Below are 16,069 nucleotides of genomic sequence, written 5' to 3'. Positions count from 1 at the left end.
CACCAACAATTTGTCACAGTGTCTCCCAGTTGACTCCCACCTGTTGTGCAGCTCATCTGATCAATCTCCTGGGGGCTGGTTTGAAACACAGTGCATGTATTCTTGATTTTTTTTCAGGTGTTTTCACCCTTTTTGGACAACCGACGTTGCCAACACTGTCATCATGAACACTACCCGATCTCTCAAAGTTGTGAATCAAATTATTGATTGTTAGCACACTTGGACCAGTTGTCTTCAGTTTGAACTTTGTCGCAAACTTCCTTTGAGCCACAGTTGGGCTGTTATTGCTTGCATAGTAGGCCTCCACAAACACTATATGCCCAGGCACACTGTATCATGACATTTTCACTTGTAAATGGTCGACAACAACAAGGCACATGCGCATGTGCATACTAATTCTCATCATGGGCCACAGCCAACTGTGCAATTTGAATGTCCTAATGCAAACTGTTCAGAAGTTACGGCAATTTTATTTCATATATTTCAATAATTGTCACACTGTATTAACACCGCATAAGATATTTGATACAAAAACATTCTGAAAATCTCATTTCCTTGTTTTATTCCTTGGGCAGTGCAATATCAGCAACAACAAATGTTTACAAACTTACATACAAAACTCACCTCGAAACCTTTAGTCATTCAAATACTGACAGAAAACAAATTCATCCTTATTTTTGGGACATACAGCACATCATCAATTCATCCTTCTTCCAACACCCATTCATGAATTTCTTTATTTTAATTAATCTGATTTCCTTTGCTTCACATTTAGTGTTATCTCCAAGTGAAATTTTGATGTTTTGACATTTGAAAATTTCAGTGAACGATTTCCCACTGAAAAGTGATGTGCTGTGATGCCCCCTATTAGGAACCCAGACATCACTTATTCAGCATACTATTGCAAATCACTTTATCATGTGTTCGTGTGACCCTCCACTGATAACAATGAACACATAAATTACCTCTATTTTCTTGCTACTTTTCTTCTTCTTAGAACAGCAATTTCATGACAAATGGCCTTACTTCCCACAGATCCTGCAAGTAAATTTTCCTCTTGAATTTGATTTCTTCTTCTTTGTGCTCATGTGCTCTTTCTTCCAGCCTTGTGATGAAGTCACTGCCAGGATGTTAGATGCGCCCTCCACGTCGTTCAATCATTTTTCTTTAGCAGTGATCCACTCTTGGAGTTTCAGAATCATTTGCTGATCCTTGAGCACACTGTCCCAGGCTGTGACTAGCGTATGGAACTTCATCAGATGGCTTCCAAGGATATTGTCTGTGATCACTATATCCAACATGGTTTCACCCACGTCCTTGTTTTGACTTGCAACATTCATGATTTTCGCTATATGCCATGACACTGGATCACTTGCATTCATTTGATACTTATGGAAGGTTACCGTGAGAGAGTATTTTTTCACTTCAGATGTTTGTTTGTGAATCAAGTAAAATTTCCCTAGATTTCATGAGTAGTATTGGATACTATCAAACAAGACACCTGTACACTTGGTATGCTGTAGCCTGAAATAGTTTTCCAAAAATCTTCAAAACAATAATCCAACTCCAGAAAGCACTGTGAACATCTGAACTGAGAGAGACACATGGGAAAAAAGTGGTGCTGCAGCTGGTCAGCCAATCTGGAGCTATTTCACCAATGGCCACACTCTCTCTCTGTATATAGTAGGCACTCTATGGCTGTTTGGTGTCTTCCTTTTCCGTCAAGGATAGTCCCTTAGCCTTTGACAATACCTCTTCTTCCTACAAGGCAGCAAGTTCCTACTACTACCCTCAGCAGGCAGATGCCCCAATGAGATAGAAAAGGGAAAAATGAAACGCATATGGGCCTTGAAACCTAACACTGTTCGGGTCGAGAAAACCAAGAGGTGACCAAGGGCAGTCGACAGGAGAGAGAACAGAAGAAGCCTGACTGTGACATAATACTGAGTGAAATCCTAACGGGCACATCTGGGTTCCCATGGAGATGTCCTTGCCTTGGACCCAGCTCTGAACTATCTCCATGAATTCTGGACAACTATTCAACAGTCATTGATAATGATGGCTTTTCAAGGCTTCCAGTTCTTCATGCAGTTCATGTCACGACATGCTGCCACTGATCCTGGGTATATGGTGTACATGCTAGTGAGTACTAGTTTTTTTGTGTAGAATTCCAGTTCTCATTAATGTTTTTGCATAGCAGCCCAATTTAGTTGAAATTCCTACTTTGTGAAAAGCTGCACATAATTTTTGACTCTTCTACTTTTGTCTACGGAAGACACTACATTTCCTACATCACTATGTCTTCAGAACCAGGCTATGAGATTGATAATGGAATGTGTAGTATTAAAATTTAGAGGAATATTGCTAGTGCAAATACTGAAAATAAGGAGTAAGGATGGCAAACAATTTCACACACTGACTTTTTGTTTCACATTTTACAATAATTTGTACTTTATTTTCTATCAGTAACAACAGACACAGGAACAAATAATGTTTATACAACAAACAATTCTCCAGTCAATGGATAGTGTCAAAACACAATTTTTATAAAATTTCATTGCTTCAGGTGTGACCAGATACAATACAATACAAAAGATACACGTTACAATCACAGCAGTACACCAAAAGTTACTATACAGTTTTGTATCTTTGCATCACCTCAGAAGCGACTCGTGCATTTGGGAGGCCAGCTCCACATTTACCCTGGAGGTCACTCACACCATGGAGGCTCTGATAAAAATAGGAAATAAGAGGCATATTATGAGACTCAACTAGAAGGATAATAATTTATAAAAACAATTCACTGTTATACTGGGTGAAATATGTTTACTGTTTAATCAATGTTGGATGAAAATAGTTAAGTGAAATTTGAAAAATAGATACCACAATAAAGTACCATCAAACGGGGTGATTTAAGACACTGTGGGGATTTCATGTTCATTTGCTCTTTCCCAGTGCACAGCAATGAACTGCTGCTCATTTTCACTTCCGTATGCTAATTATTGTAAGTGCAAGATTGTATTTATCATGTTCCATGACTTTTATTTTGGCCTGATTGTTTACCTAGGCAAATATCTGATGAACAGCCTCATAGTTGAAAGTTCATGCTGTATCGTCAAGTGGAAACTTTCTATTGTTGTGACGAGTGGGAAAGTATCACAACTGCAATTATCAATGAGCTCAGTAGTCTACAGCATTGAGACAAGTCCTGTACAAGTTTGTTGAGTTTTTCATGTAAAGTTATAAAATAATTATGGTGTGTACTGTGTGGTGTGATTTTGGACAATGTTCAGAACATATAAAAGCAGAAAAGGTGCTGAAGTACGATGTAATTATGACCCAGAACTTTTGGATAAAGCTGTTCATGATATTCAGTATTGCAAATTATTGATAGAAAAATTTGTGATTTGTAAGTTATACCCACACTCATGAGCCAAAGCATTATGACCACCTGCGTAATAGCATGTTTGTCTGTCTTTGGAACGAAATAAATACATCACTGATTCTGCGTATCAGGGGTCCGACAGTTTATTGGTAAGTTTGTGGAGGTATGTGGCAGTCTACATCTATGCAAAGGCCACATGACTCGTGTATGCGGCGATGGTGCCCTATAGTGACCCAGATAGATCATGATCAGTCAGAGATTCCAAAATCAGATACTTGATTGTAAGCCACACCCAGGAGCAGAAATAGATTCAGATCACAAATTAGTAGTAATCAAAAGTAGGCTGAAGTTAAGAGAAAAGTCAGGAAGAATCAGGGCACAAAGAAGTGGAATACGAAAGTGCTAAGGAATGAAGAGAGATACTTCAAGTCATCTGAGGCTGTAGATACTGCAACAAGGAATAGCTCAGTAGGCAGTTCAGTTGAAGAGAAATGGACACCTCTAAAAAGGGCAATCATGGAAGTCTGAAAGAAAACACAGGTACAAGAAACCACGAGTAACAGTTGGCTGATGAAAGACTGAAGTACAAAAATGAGCACGGAAATTCAAGAATACAGAAATACAAGTCACTAAAAATAGGAAGTGCAGGAATCTAAGGTGAAATGGCTGCATTAAAAATGTGAATAAATTGAAAAAGAAATGATTGTCGGAATGACAGACTCAGCATACAGAATAGTCATGACAACCTTCAGTGAAATTAAATGCAAGGGTGGTAACATTAAGAGTGCAGTGGAAATTCCACTGTTAAATGCAGAGGAGAAAGCAGGTAGGTGGAAAGAGTTCACTGAGGTCTTCTATGAGGGGGAGGACTTATCAGATGGTGAAATATATGAAGAAACAGGAGTTGATATGGAAGAATAGGCAATCCAGAATTAGAATTAGAATTAGAATTTAAAAGAGCTCTGGAAGACGTAGGATTGAGTAAGGCAGAAGGGATAGATAACATTCCATCAGAATTTCTAAAACCATTGGGATAAGTGGAAACGAAATGATTATTCACGTTGGTGTGTAAAACGTCTGAGTCTGGTGATATGCCATCAGGCAGCAGTAGCCGGCCGAGACACAGGGAAGTAACCAATATTGTGACTTTTACGAGTTCCTAACCAGGAGCAAATTTTATATCATCATCTTTAGTTTCTTGAGTTTCTGTATGTTAATTTAATATCTAATAACCACAGTTCTCACATTTTCGTTTGCGACAGAAAGTAAACTGATTTTGTGACATATTACAAGTTCCTAATCAGGGGCGAATTATTTAGTTTCGCCTGAGTGCTTCGGTAGTTAGGTTTTTGAATCTCTGCGTATTAATCCGATTTATTAGACACAGTTCCTGCGTTTTCATCAGGGTCTACAGTAGAGTTGTGCAGCTCGTGCTGATAATCCGCTTATCTGCATAGTTTAGTTTACCACGGTCTTTAATATGGACACGGACTACGATTGTTGTGTGCAGATGCGAGCCGAGTTGGTGACACTTCGCTCTCTGCTTAAGGCTGTGATGGCTTCGGTTACACAGCTTGAGGCTGCAGCGGATGGGCACCACTGTTGTGGGCTGGCCATGGGGATCCAACGGACGTCCAGCACGTCTAAGTCCTCCGATCAGTGCTCACCGGGGGCTAGCCAAGTTACTGCTCGCACTGATGTTGACCCCTCACCTGTGGTTGAGTGGGAGGTGAACGACTTCCCAGGCGACACACGTAAGGTCTCCCCAGTTTGTCTAACAAACAGGTTCCAGGTAGTGCTGTCTGTGACTGACACTGCCACTGAGCTAGGTGCTGTCGCCTGTCTTGTCTCAGAGGAAACCTCTCAGCCTGCAAAATACAGACAATCACAGAGGGTGGGATTATTGATAGTTGGGAGCTCCAACGTTAGGCACGTTTTGGGGCCCCTTAGAGGTCTAGCTGCCAAGAAGGGAAAGAAAATCAATGTGCACTCCGTGTGCATACTGGGTGGAGTCACTTCAGATGTGGAACGGGTCCTCCCAGATGCTATGAAGAGCACAGGGTGCAGCCAATTGTTCTGGTTTTGAGTGGCTAACAGAAGTGGTAAAGGCTACCAGTCTTGGTTGCAAGATGAAAGCAGAGCTGAACATTTGCAGCATAGTCGACAGGACCGATTGAGGACCTCTGGTACAGAGCTGAGTGAAGGGTCTGAAGCAGAGGCTCAGACGGTTTTGCGACACTGTAGGCTGCAGATTCCTTGACTTGTGCCACAGGGTAGTTGGGTTTTGCTGAATAGGCCAGGTCTCCACTATACGCAGGAGGTGGCTACACGGGTAGCGGGGTCTGTGTGGTGTGGACTGGGTGGTTTTTTTAGGCGAGAGGGTCTCGGGGAAAAAACAAGAAGGGCTTCAGCCACAAAGGGTGTAGGCCGAACACAGATACAGGAACCATTGGTATAACAGTTGTAAATTGTCATGGCTGGCACTGATGCTCAAATCGTTACAGGCACTGAACGTTGGCTAAAGCCGGAGATAAGTTCAGCCCAAATTTTTGCAAAGAATCTAAAGATGTTCCAAAAGGATAGGCTAAACTAGTTGGTGGTGGCGTGTTTGTTGCTGTTAGAAGTGGTTTATCTTGTTGCGAAATTGAAGTAGATAGTTCCTGTGAGTTAGTATGGGCAGAGGTAATTGTTGGCAACCAGATAATATAATAATTGGATCCTTTTATCAACCTCCCAATTCAGAAGATACAGTTGCTGAAAGGTTGAAAGGAAACCCGAGTTTGATTTCAAACATGTACCCAACTCATACAATTGTAGTTGGTGGTGACTATAATTTACCCTAGATATGTTGGCGAAAACACGTTTAATTCTGGAGCTACCGAAATTGTGCTAAACACATTCTCTGAAAATTAGTTCCAGCAGTTGGTTCATGAGCCCACCCCGTGAATAGTAAACGGTTGTGAAAACACGCTTGACCTCTTAGCAACAAATAAGCCTGAGTTAATAACAAGCATCAAAACCGATATAGAGATTAATGAAAACAGGGTTGCCGTAGCGAGACTGAATACCGTAACTGCCAAATCCTTCTAAAATAAATGAGAAATATACCTGTTCAAAAAAGCACATAAAAATTCACTTGATGCCTTCCTGAGAGACAATCTCCACTCCTTCCAAATTAACTATGTAAGTGTAGATCAGATGTGCCTTCAATTGAAAGAAATAGTATCGGCAGCAATTGAGATATTTATACCCAAATAAATTAACAAACGATGGAGCTGAACCCCCTTGGTACACAAAATGGGTCAGAACAGTATTAAAGGAACAACGAAACAACATGCCCAATTTAAACAGATGCAAAATCCCCGAGATTGGCGATCTTTTATAGAAGCTCGAAATTTAGTGCGGACTTCAATGCGAGATGCTTATAACAGTTTCCACAATGAAACTTTGTCTCGAAACCTGGAAAACAATCAATGCTTTTTCTGCGCAATAGCAAAGGAGATATACTACTGAAGACAGTGCTGCCAAAGCAGAGTTACTAAACACAGCCTTCCAAAATGTCTTCACAAATGAAGACAAAGTAAATATTCCAGAATTCGAATCTAGAACAGCTTCCAACATGAGTAACATAGAAGTAAATATCCTCTAAGTAGTGAAGCACCTTAAACCACTTAATAAAAGCAAGCCTTATGGTCCAGACTGTGTACCAATTAGTTTCCTTTCAGAGTATGCTGATGCAATAGCTCCATACTTAGCAATCATTAATACCATTCCCTTCACGAAAGATCTGTACCCAAAGACTGGAAAGTTGCACAGGTCACACCAATATTCAATAAAGGTAGTAGGAGTAATCCACTTAATCACACGCCAATGTCATTAATGTCGAATTGCAGCTACTTTGGAACATGCATTGTGTTCGAACATTATGAATTACCTCGAAAAAAACGGTCTATTGACACACGGTCAACATGGGTTTAGAAAACATCATTCTTGTGAAACACAACTAGCTCTTTATTCGCATGAAGTGTTGAGTGCTACAAGGGATCTCAGATCGATTCTGTATTTCTGGATTTACACAAGGCTTTTGACGCTGTACACACAAGCGGCTTCTAGTGAAATTGCATACTTATGAAATATTGTCTCAGTTATGTGACTGGAATCATGTTTTCCTGTCATGGAGATCACAGTTTGTAGTAACTGACAGAAAGTCTTTGAATATAACAGAAATGATTTCTGTCTTTATAAAAGGTAGTGTTATAGGTATACAAAATTCCAATAACTCCGAATCCGAAAATATTTTGTTGACACCGACCTACATAGGGAGAAACGATCACCACAATAAAATAAGGGAAATAAAAGCTTGTACAGAAATATATAGGTGTTCGTTCTTCCCGCACGCTATACGAGATTGGAATAAGGGAGAATTGTGAAGGTGGTTCAATGCACCCTCTGCCAGGAACTTAAATGTGATTTGCAGAGTATCCACGTAGATGTCGATGTAGATATACTATCTGACTTTCAAAAAATCATCATCCATACATTTCTGAAGACTGCAAGAGCCGATAAGTGTGAGAATTATTGCACAGTTAGCTTAGCAGCTCATGCATCCAAAAATTTGTTGATAAGAATATACAGAAGAATGCAAAAGAAAATTGAGGATGTGTTAGATGATAATCAGTTTGGCTTTAGGAACAGTAAGAGCAATGACATTGCAGTTGATACCGGAAACAAGACTAAATAAAAATTAATACACGTTCATAGGACTTTTTAACCTGGAATAAATTTTTAGCGGAGTCAAATGGTTCAAGAAGTTCGAAATTCTGAGAAAAATAGGGGTAAGCTATGGGGAAATACGGGTAATATACAATATGCACACAAGCAAAGAGGGAATAATAAGAATGTAAGACCTAAGACGAAATGCTCGGATTAAAATGGTGTAAGACAAGGATGTAGTCTATACATGTGGGGGGGGGGGGGGGGGGGGGCGGGTTAAAAGTGGTATTAAAATTCAAGGTGAAAGGATATCAATGATAAGATTCACTCATGACATTGCTGTCCTAAGTGAAAGTGAAGAAGAATTACAGGATCTGTTGAATGGAATGAACAGTCTAATGAGTACAGAATGCGAATGCAGTGTAAATTGAAGAACAACGAAAGTAATGAGAATTAACAGAAATAAGAACAGAGAGAATTAACAATGGGATTGGTGATCACGAAGTAGATGAAGTTAAGGAATTCTGGTAGTTAGGCAGCAAAATAACCCACAATGGATCATCCCAACCTATGGTGTAATTTTGGATGCTTTATTTGTTCGTCCATCGGAAAGTACAGGTACACACAGACTTTCTGCTTTTATGATATTTTATTCGTTACACTTATACCCCACCACTCCTGTGTAACAAACAATGCAATCTACCAAAACCTATGCAAGTTATGCAGAAAATAACCACAAAACAGTTGAAATCACCCCGTTTGACAGCATTCTACAAGTTTACAAAAAATTCATCTCTAGAAATATTAATTAAACCGTAATAAAACTGATGCCTTTGACACACGGCTAAAAGAAGAGATTCGGATCTGTAGATATGCGACATGCAACTTACTCATCAACATCACTGTCGACCTCTGTAGCAGGAATGTTGTTGGTTGGGTGTGCACAACCTCTGAAATGCAAGGAATAATGGGAGTTGTAATTAATTGAAAATCTATATATATATAAGATTCAATCTGAAAAATCAAGACACACTGAAATTTGTTTAACATCAGCACTGGTTAGTACTGCCCACAGCATTACAAATTCATACCATGCTGTTTGCAAGAAACACTACTCACCAAAAGTTCCAGTTTTGGCTAAGAAAGGAGGCACATTAGATAACAATCAGAGTATAATGAAACCACTCTTCAATTCTTAGGTTGTGCTAATCTCTCTCTTTCTATTTCAGTGAAACTTCTAAAGTATGACTCATTGCCTCGAAAGTTAAGATTTAGTGGCTGTTTTACGACACAAGTCTAAGTAATTCTTAACAGTTTCATCATTATTCGTATTTTATAAATAATATTATCAAACTTTCCAAATGGCATCTACAACAGACAGTCAGGAAAATAAGGCAATGGTAGATTTGTGAAAGGAAATCTGAAGCAATAGACAATCCCACCGAAAATGGGCCTAATCTTAATTCCAAGCCAGAAGCGTACTCATATGTATACAAAAGCTGATATGGGCAAGATGGGTATTTAAATATAAAAGCTTGTGAAAATGTCAGGCAAGTATATAATAAAATTACTTAAGTTATTTTTTATATTGACCTAAGAAAACAGTTTTCAATCACACTGTACATTACCAGAAATAAATTAGATGATGCAATGGGGGAAAAGTGTGTGCCCTCGAGATGACAGGGGAAAATGTTTGTCCCATATACAGTGTTTGACCCCATAAATAGTAATAAAAAACGAATATTTGCTAAAATTATTTTTTGTAGAAAGGTTTAATAACTCCAATAATCATCAAGAAAATTAATTTTTGGCATGATACAATTTTTTAGAAAACAACAACATTTGTGCCTTCTGGTAACCATCACTCTGAACAGTGGGCTGGCTCATACTTCCTCATGAGTTGAAACCGGAGAAGGTAGTGATGTTGGACACTGGCATCTGAGGCAAAGGGAACTGTGGCTGTTCCTTCACATTTCCACTTCACAATCACATAACCAACAGTTGACTTGGGCAGCTTTAGAAGGTTTCAAATGTCCCTGATGAATTTGTTCCTCACGTGCCATCCAATAACTAGTCCATGTTCAAAGTCACTGAGCTGTACTGACCAACTCATTCTGCTGTTACTGCTCTATTCTTACTGACAACACAATACTCCCCACTTTGTTTTATATTGGCAGACCCACTTCTCAGGACATTTAATGGTCAGTTCTACATTACGTAGGGATGTCCAGATATTTTTGTACAGATAATAAATTTTGCTAATGGGTTCTACCATATTGGAATCTACAATATCAGCATTAATGGAAATTCTGAACACTGAAGGTTTGTAACACATAATCATAGACAATGGGCACTGTGATGTAACAACACACATTCAACAGCATCTAATATCTCACCACAGCACTACTCTCTTACAGGGAAGGTCCTTTGCACCATGGAAGAATGCAGACATGGTAAAAAAATGCAAGATAAGGATACGATTATATCCAAATCATACAGACTGAATGTTCTTGGTAAGACATTCAAAACATTGTACACAAAAGACTACAAACATAGACTGGTGCATGAACTGAGCAGATTTATGAGAGGTACAAAAATTGAAACGTAACAAATAAGGTGATGTCACTTGGAACAGGCATTCATTTTACTTACACTCTAGTGAGCCCTCAGCAATATAGATTTTTGAGCAATATGACAACTGAAGACCTAATTGATAAGGTGATGTCACTTAGAACAGACAATTTTATTTACACTCTAGTAAGGATGATAGATATATTACCAGCCTTTTGACAACTTATTGTGGCCATCTTTCTTTCATCACCTTAGGGAGTTGGAGTGTTGTAAGGAATTGTACAGTATACTGAGAGCCTATCGTATTTAGAGACAAGTCTTTAATGTTCTCAGGGCAAGAAATGAATATCATTTAAAAAAGCTGTCAGCGTACCAATGGAGTTCATAATACAAAAGCTACATGGCGGCAGTAACATACGTTGACTGGTAGTATTTACAGATAATGTGTTGTTTGTCATAAGCAAAGATCTGAGAAGAATTATAGATGATAAGTGTAATGCTGCACTCCATGCACCAGAACCCCACAAAAATAGATACTTCCTGCTGAAAAGGAATCTACTAAGAAATTGTACAATAAAATTGCACAATGTAATGATTAGAAAAAAGTGCAGCAATGAGGTATCTAAAGCTATCCTAGATAACTGTCAGAATTTCAGACACCACAGAGAGGAGGCATGCAGGAAATATACAAATGTGATGCACAAAAATTATAAACATCAAATACAGAAAATTTTAACTTCTCTTGAAAATAATCAAAGCATACCATAGATTTGTATTACCACCTGTTGTGGGATATGGTGCGAGCACGCAGGATTACAACTTGTGAAGCCAGTTTCAGTATTTGAAAGAGTGCAACGAGGTGATTTATAGAGATTTGCAAGTGAGTGCTGTACAATTCCAAATGATTCCTTATTGTTAATCCTAGAAATATTCTCATTGGACTTTGACATTAGGAGCCCTGTCTAAGTTAAAGAAAGACAATCAATTCAGAAGTACAAGGGATACTTGGAATAATGACAATATGAAGTAATTAATCTGTGGTAAAATGAATGGGACTCTTCAGATACAGGTGCAGGAGAATATATGATATGGGAGACACTAACAATGTGATTTCTTCACCCATCGAGAAGACTGACATATTACCTGCACAGTCATGGCTGGTATCTGCATAAAATCAGAAGATAGACATATGATAGTTGCCCTACAACATTGAGGACACTTCGGGACACATTTTGTAGGACTGTGCTCTACGAAGATGCTGTGGGTAATGGTTGTCACAGGTGAAGTATGCTTGGATCCCAAAGCAGCATTGAGGAAAATGTCAACCTTGCATCTTGGATAATAGAATACCTACGAAACCATCAAGGATTTCATGAACCATTCAGCCACATATCAGTATGCTGCGACCTGCGCTTATCAACATCTTTTGCAGATGGAAAGAAGGTAACTGAGGCGACAATCACTGAATGAAACAATCTTAAAGACAGTCCACTGCACTAGTGCAAGTAGTTATGTAAATGTGGGTCCCAAGAAGTTACAGTGAATCATGGAGCCGACTGCTATGGTGGAAGACATGTCACCCTACACCCAAGGAATTCAGCAGACACTGGCTGCTGTAGTTTTAAGGGCAGATCCAGTAGAAGAAACAATCTTCAGTGGTAGAGATGTATTAGTACCGCAATGAAACAATGACCCTAATGAATGAACAATAAGACAAGTTTACTGAAGTCATAGAAGCAGTAGTACTAACAGAAGTATTAAAAGTTGGTTAATCAGTTAAAGTGTCGATAGTAGTTTGATGGTGGTAGATAGTAGTTTTTTCTTTTCCTGTGTCTTTGTCGTACTATTAGGCTATTTTTCTTTGCAGTATTTGTAAGTACCATGTAGTAGCAATTTTATATACACTTTTAATTATACACATAAGTGGGTTGCATGCCTTATTTTAGTCTTTCAGATAGCAACACTGTAATTGTGAGAAATTAATAATTCCACAGCTGACTGCTACGCATACTGCTTCATCAGCTGCAATCAATCGCTTTGGTTGGCAACATATGCCAATGTTTGAATTGGATGAAGTAACTGGACCTCTGTCAGTACCCTCTGCTTTTTTTTCCATCCTCCAGTACTGAGCATTATCCATACTGTGCATCTAGACATTAAGCCCCCCCCCCTCCCCCCCAATTCTCTGCCATCCACCCTATGACAGCATCTCATCTTCACTGCTTCTGGGCCATCTGTTATGAATGGCACTGAAACTTCTCCACAACACTGATACCCAATTTGAGTCCTCCTGAACAACAATTTAAAATCCATGCCCAGACAGCTACAAAGCCCCAACAGAAAAGCTATCACTTCGAAAAATTATCCTGGGAAGACAATCGAATGGTCATAACTGGAAAGCACACATACCACCATTAGTACCTATATGGCTTACAGGAATGGTGTAAAAAAAACCGCATAAAGAACAATATCCTGTCTCCCTGATTTCAGGCAAATGTTGCACCCAAAATTTCTACACTTGAAAACTATGTTGACTGCTGCCGTCAACCATCTAACCAACTGTGCTATTGCAATAAACTAAAACCACTTGTGATTCCCCTTGTAGTGGCTCAGAACAAAAGACAATAAGCTGATTGCATCACCAGAAAAACATTTCTGTCTCATGTTGATGCAATTAAGAAAAAAATTACTTCATCACCACCATCAACACAAAATTTTTGTACAAGAATTAATTTTAGTGTGTCACAGTCTGACACAAAAATCTATGGTTTTTTTTTGATGCTTTATTAAGTAGCTGCACATGTAATAGGACACATGTTGCAGGAAATGTATAATGAGATATCTCTCCAATTTTCAGAAGGGAGAAACTGCTGAGATGTGGTTTACTTGAGGAAGTGTATTTCAAATTATCAGTACATTAGATCTACTGATAGGAAAAGATTTTAAAGTGATTTCACACATGACTTAGCAGGGATATAATCAGCAAAGAACAGTAATGGACAAAAACCAACCCTCATGGATCAAGGCTGCCGAAAATCAAACAGGTTCTTATAAATAACTGCAGAGGAATATGACACAAGCAACACCAGGAGCCAAGCATACTCCAAAACGTGTCCCACCAGTCAGTCTGTCATTAGCTGCTCAAACTGAATATTACATTTCACCATGGGTGAGTTACACTCAAAGATTATGTAGACTTGTTGAGACCTAGTGATTTTATGATACAGAAGTACTTTTCTAAGAATGATGCTGTCTTTCAAGATTATGAAGCCTCATTTTACACACCAAGTTATTTTCAGATATTCTTTGATGAAAGTGGGTGAAATCAAACATTTCTCCTGGTATGTTCCATCATCCAATATAAATGATATCAAGTGGCTGTAGCTAATTTAATAGCTGAGACTTGATTGCACATTTTCTCTCCCAGCACTACTGATGGGACATTCTGCTACACTGCAGGATGAACAGTTCACAATTTTTCTGGAAACTGAAAAAGGTGTTCATAAATTTAGAAAGAAAAGTATCGGTTGAATAATGACCAATATATCACTACAATACAAGCAACATGGAAAATATTTATTAGTCTGACACAAAATAACAAATACTATCTAATGAACAGAACCGCTCTTTACCAAATAAGCTAGAAATGGTCATCACTGAAGTTGATACAGGATTATGTAAGTTTTATCAAATTCTGAGATATGTGTAGCAGCTCTACATGAGGAATGGCAAGAGTAGTATTCACTGTTCTGTTGTGGCTGTTACAGTACCTGGGAATTATCTGAATATACCTGACCTTGCAGTTTTCACCAGTGTGAGAAATAAATCAATCTTGAAGGCCAGGAGATCTTACTGTCTTTGCTGACTGTTCTTTTAAAATCAGAAACCTAATGATCATGCAAGAAGGAGTGCCCAATGTTGCTGAAAATATAATTTTTCCTTTTCAATCATTTCATCCACAAAGAGATAAATTACATTTCAAACATACCAAAAACACTTTTTGGGCCAGTTTCACTTACTTTCCATTGAGTCATAATTGTGCAAGCGAATAGATAGGGTCCAATGCTACACTTATCATGTTCACTTTGCTGTTTAAATTGAGTAATCAATATACACATTTGCTAGTATGGCTTCAGAATTAGCACTCCACACCTTATCCTGTTAGTGTATACTAACAAAAGACTAGCACTTCATAATATCTATGGTCTTAAAAGATCAAAACCTGATACCTCTACATGCAATATCAATCATGAACAATGATCAAAATGGCAACCTTAAAAGAAAAATGAGCTTTTGATGGCACAAGGGTGTGGAAGATTGTTCACTGAAAATAGTGCATTTCTTCAACACTGAAAATAGTGCATTTCTTCAAGCAAAACTGAAATGGAGGAAGATTAGAGTGCAACGTACTGTCAACAGCATGATCATGCAAGATGGCAAAGCAGAAATGGAAAGATGTATACAATATAAAATGGTTTTCTGAAATATACTATCAATCTTTTAAGGGAAATAGGTCATGTTCTGAACAGTTGTCTGTGAGCCTTTCTTTCATTTACAGATTTGGCTCCTTCATTCTGCCAACAACTCTTTTCTAATTATCTGCTAACACCCACTAACAAAACAATAACATTTGTTGCATTGAAAAAGTCAAACTGGAACTACAGAGTAAACAAATTAAAATCGGTTCCTCCTCAAACATAATGCATCTGCAGTATCACCTCTATGTCAAGATAATGCATCTGCCGCATCATCTCTTTGTCTTCCTATACAAAAAAAAAGGAACTACTTTGTTTTTCAACTTGTATAAAATGAGTTATAATTCGTGAGCTTTAGACAGCTGTCACTGGCACTGGCATATTGAAACTACTGACTTCTTGGAACTGATTTGCGCCCTCCTTATATGCACAGAACAGCAAAGCTCAGAGTCTTATAGAGGTGGATCGAATTATGTGTGCATGTGAAGGGACATCAAGCAGAGTGCGGCAATTTCTACTTTCATCAGCTCTCTGCAGTGCCACATGATGCAAAAAGAGTACAAGGGCCCATACTGTATCCAAAACTGCCATTCCTGTCCCCTTATAACTACTGGGCATGTTCTTTGTTATTGCTTCATATCCAAAATTTGTAAACCTTGCCACCATGATATATGAAGGGTGCACCTCTAGCTATTATTGAAATTATTGTGCCATAATTGAAACACAGTTGCATTTCCAGTTACTGGAGCCCAATAAGTTGTCTGACTGCTCAAGATTATCTTTTTTTTCTGAACAGTATTTAGTGTTCATCCTGTGGACAATATTCTGGCAGAACCGACTCATACTCACATTTAAAGCAAACCACTTGTGATAGAGCAAATGGTTAGTTTCATGTAAATACTGCAAGAGTTACACAAAATACTGG

At 38.5% G+C, this 16,069-nt stretch overlaps 1 protein-coding gene across 2 annotated transcripts in view; it reads right to left on the bottom strand.

Moving 5' to 3' along the window:
* Nucleotides 1-2,431: 2,431 nt before the first annotated feature.
* The window catches only part of LOC124805047 (formin-like protein 20), a 241,223-nt gene continuing 227,585 nt past the window's right edge, over nucleotides 2,432-16,069 (bottom strand). For both annotated transcript variants that reach the window (XM_047265467.1, XM_047265468.1), the window contains 2 exons: nucleotides 8,989-9,048; nucleotides 2,432-2,730 (listed from right to left, as the gene is read on the bottom strand). The gene's annotated coding sequence lies outside the window, so the exon portion shown is untranslated. The remainder of the gene's footprint in view (nucleotides 2,731-8,988; nucleotides 9,049-16,069) is intronic.

The sequence above is a fragment of the Schistocerca piceifrons genome, chromosome 7, assembly GCF_021461385.2.
Source record: "Schistocerca piceifrons isolate TAMUIC-IGC-003096 chromosome 7, iqSchPice1.1, whole genome shotgun sequence".
NCBI classification, from domain to species: Eukaryota; Metazoa; Arthropoda; class Insecta; order Orthoptera; family Acrididae; genus Schistocerca; species Schistocerca piceifrons.
Note: the sequence above shows the minus strand (reverse complement) of the source record. Positions and strands in the feature narration are given on the sequence as shown.